The sequence below is a fragment of the Drosophila serrata genome, unplaced genomic scaffold (assembly GCF_035046125.1).
Source record: "Drosophila serrata isolate PLE 108 unplaced genomic scaffold, ASM3504612v1 contig_361, whole genome shotgun sequence".
NCBI classification, from domain to species: domain Eukaryota; kingdom Metazoa; phylum Arthropoda; class Insecta; order Diptera; family Drosophilidae; genus Drosophila; species Drosophila serrata.
This window is the reverse complement of record NW_028257259.1, coordinates 41,679-46,412: the sequence shown is the minus strand read 5'-3', so window position 1 is coordinate 46,412 and position 4,734 is coordinate 41,679.

Sequence of the window (4,734 nt, the reverse complement as noted above, 5' to 3'; positions counted from 1 at the left end):
TAAATATATTAATTCCTTGACGATTTTCATAATCGTCACGTCGTCGTTTACACTCTTTGGAACGATTACATATGAGAGCTGTAAGAGTAATGACTCTTTGCAGGAAAAGTTAATCGCACGCCGTCTCTTGTTTCCGAAGAGGACAAAGCTGTCATTCAAATAAAAATACGTCTTCATTTGTTGACTTGTATTTCGAACTAAATTTGTATTTCTTTAAGTCTAACTTAGGTAGGTAACATGGAATTCACATAGTCTAATCTTAGTTGCCAAATGTTCCCCAGGATGGGAGACAATCTTCAGTGCGGGTAATTTCCACTGCACTATATTCCTAATCTTCAAGTAAATGTTCTACAGCCGCTTGCATCTGTATCTAGGGGATGAACCCACAAAGGAGTTAGTGTAACGCTCAATTTATTTATTTATTTAATATCCATGTTTATGTATGTTGATACATTCTGCTAAAGGGCCCACTAAATCAGAGTTAAAAGCGTGGGGTATATCTATAATCAATATTACAATTATTCTAAGGGCAACTATCTGTAAGGGGAGAATTATGAAAATATAGAAAAATCCTACACCCCACGCTCTTAATTCTGAATTTAGTGATCTTGTTTATAACTATATACTATTGCTCTGAATTTAATAATTTTGTTTGTAGGCGGCGCACTGTATTACACAGAGCGACTGCTTAGCATGATAAGGAGGTGAAGTAACATGAACAACTAAAGATATAATAATTAGGTCGGATGCATTAATTTGTATTAGGCAGCGAACTGTAAAACAGTTCTCCCCGCCTAGTAAGGGGAGGTGCTGAGCCTTCGGAAATATAAAGAGCAAAGAGGTATATAACAACTAACAAGTATTAGGCGGCATACTGTAATGCACAGGCGGCCGCTTAGCACGGAGTTGGAAAAGAATAAAAAAAAAATAAAAAAATAAAATAAAACAATAAAGGAAGCTAACTTCGGCACGCCGAAGTTTACATAACCGTGCAGATAGAACTTCGATCACTATGAATTAATAAAAAATAAATTATATATGGGCAATTTTTCATTTTCCAAATAAATTTCGAAATAATAGATGTCAAACACTCGTAAACGCAATTTATGTTATTTTTATAAAAAAAGGCATGTTTTGTTTTGATGCCAATGCCTTAAACAAAAGCATTTTGCTTTGTAATTTTAGACAGAGAATCCAAAGAGTCCATATAGAATGCAAAAGGCCATATGCATTTACCAATATTCGTACAGTTTTAGTTTGAATTATCGCTTTCTAAAATGTCGCGTGCGACCGGGACTAAAATTTAATTTAAAAAAGAACTACTTAATATTTTAAAATCAAACAAAGTACATTATTAAGATAATACATTGCATAACTCATTAAAATTTAGTGTAATACAATTTTTCATCACTTTTCTCTGAAATCAGAGCTTAAACTGGTTTCTTGCAAATGTAACTTCTGTTTTTGTCGCGTGCGAACGCAGTACATTTTAGTAAATATCTTGAAAGCGAACAAGGATTTAAAATCGACCTTAGCACTAATTATAGTGCTAACCAAGAGGTTTACGCTGCAATTTTTGTAAAATTAAAATAAAGTCTTGGCACATGTTGTTTTCTTTTTTTATTTTGTTTGAATGCGTACGAATGTCGCAAACCCTACCAGAGAATTGCCCATATTTATTAAAACGCAATTAAGTAATATCTGCCTTCATTTTATTTGCCTATACTTATTAGATTTACAGTTTTAAATTCACCGTTCTGCATTTTCCTCTATGTTATATCACTAAGCAAGAAACACATAGAGGTGTCAAACAGTACCAAAAAGTACTATCACAAAAACGGCTGAGCCTGGAACCCCAGAGCACCCGAACGATATGTCTAGAACCCCAGAGTGCCTTCGGCTTTTTCGAGTTCGAAGCAGTCGTTCGAAACCGAGCACAACAAGAATTCACTTTTCAGTGGCAGATCGACCGTGGAAGGATGAGCAGGGGTGCGTTTCTTTGCGCTGTGCTCTCGTTTCTTTGTATATGTGTATATGTGTACAAGCGCTCACACGTTTGTATGCGTGTGCAAATTTCTGTTCGCAGAGTCTTTTTCATAGGTTTCGGACGGCCACAGCCAGTGGGCCGAAGCGGCGGCTCACTTGCTTATGACGTCACAGCAATACTTAGCCAGCGCTTGCATTGGGGGACAAATTATTTGAGTTATCTAACTATAATTACCACTTATTTTAATTTAATTTATGTTTTTCCTGACAATATATTTCCCAAAAGTCATTTTGTTGATGAATCATCGATGAATTGTTCGTGAATTTGTTGATGAATTGTTGATGAATCATCGATGATCATATGTACATACATACATAGATATTGACATACATATGTCAATATCTATGTATGTATGTACATATGTATGCATATTTGGGCGCGCTTTTGTTTTAGCGTACTTTTTTGTTGTTGCTTAGCAAATGAAAAAAATTAAATTAAATAAATAAATGCTTAAATAAAAATGCATTAACAATTCATCGATGATTCATCAACAATTCATCAACAAATTCACGAACAATTCATCGATGATTCATCAACAAAATGACTTTTGGGAAATATATTGTCAGGAAAAACATAAATTAAATTAAAATAAGTGGTAATTATAGTTAGATAACTCAAATAATTTGTCCCCCAATGCAAGCGCTGGCTAAGTATTGCTGTGACGTCATAAGCAAGTGAGCCGCCGCTTCGGCCCACTGGCTGTGGCCGTCCGAAACCTATGAAAAAGACTCTGCGAACAGAAATTTGCACACGCATACAAACGTGTGAGCGCTTGTACACATATACACATATACAAAGAAACGAGAGCACAGCGCAAAGAAACGCACCCCTGCTCATCCTTACACAGCCGATCTGCCACTGAAAAGTGAATTCTTGTTGTGCTCGGTTTCGAACGACTGCTTCGAACTCGAAAAAGCCGAAGGCACTCTGGGGTTCTAGACATATCGTTCGGGTGCTCTGGGGTTCCAGGCTCAGCCGTTTTTGTGATAGTACTTTTTGGTACTGTTTGACACCTCTATGTGTTTCTTGCTTAGTGGTTATATCTAATGATCGTTTGTACGGGAGCTATATGAGATAGTCATTCGATTTTCATAAAAATAAAACTATGGTTCTAGAAAATAAAAAAGAGCTATATATCAAATTTGATTTAAATCTGCTGAAAACTGAAATAGTTATAATTCTTAAATATATTAATTCCTTGACGATTTTCATAAAATTTAACACAAAATTGTGAAATATTATAAAAAGGCTTTATTCAAAATTTTATGAAAATTGGTTGAAAACTAGAAAAGTTATAAATTTTAATTGTATTAATTTATCGATCGTTTCCATGACAGGTATATGATATAGAAGTGCGATTTTAATAAAATATTAAACAAAATTGTAGAATATAAAATGGTTGTATCTCAAAATTTGATTTTAATTTCAGTTACAAGTTACAAGTTACAAATTTTGTTGTACAACTTTTTCGTCCGGTTTTCGTCCCGATCCACTGCCAAGTTTCGTTCAAATAGCTTCAAAACTGAGAGACTAGATAGGCGGACAGGCGGACACACGGGCATGGCTAGATTGATTCGGCTGTTGATGCTGATCAAGAATATACCCCATGCTTTTAACTCTGAATTTAGTGATCTTGTTTATAATTATATGCTATTGCTTTGAATTTAATAATTTTGTTTGTAATTATAAACTAGTTTCTTTTTAGTTCGGTTATTTATAAAAGCGTGTTTTTTTTAGTTTTTTTTTAACTATTATTTATTATCTATTTTTTAGTTTGGGTACCTATAAACGCGTGTTTTTTTAAATTTTGTAAGCTATCACTTATTTTTCGTATTTTATTTTATTTTCCTAACTCATTCAGTGAACTCATGCGCAGATCGCGCGCTAGCTCTGTCTCTCTTACTCCCTTTCGGAGGATCTTTAAAAAAATTTATCAATCCTGACGATCCTAATCAGGATAATAAAAAATTATTATCAAATTATTGCATTGTGATCGGTCCTTGAGAAGTATGCATAGTTTCAAGTTTATCAGATATTTGGAAACCCTTGAAAATAGTGTTCAAAGGTTCCGTTACAGTCATACATACATACATCCCGAACTAAAAAATGCGTGTTAAAAATAATGCCAAACGGGGTAGAAGAATATTCACTTGTATTACCCGATACACTGTAAGGAACAGGGTAGTCGTTTAGTATGGGGATGCTCGGGCATCAGTGTTCTGTCGCACAGCTTAACAGCTAGCTTCAGCATGCCGGGAAACAAGTCGGGAAGGGCAATGAAGTAATTAAATAAACAGTAATTAATAATTGAATTGATATGGGAAACGAAAATATTAATAAGACTAAGAAATAATAATACATTTAACATTAAAACTATAATGAAACCCATTGTTGCAATGTTAAATCAATCTGAGAGAAGAAGTACTTATAGTAACTTAATTTCCGAACTCCGCACTAAGAGAACAAAATAATAATAAATAATAACATAAATAACAATTCTTTACACATGAGAGATTTAAGTACACTGCTAAACAACAACAGACACACATACAACAAGAATTACTAGAAATAAAAAGAAAGAGGCAGCTCAATAGCATTAAATCCAGATCTGTTATGACAGAAGAGAGCAGGCAGTCAACAATGGCAACTACCAATGTTTTGAAAGCTATCAAGGTAATAGAGTTGGT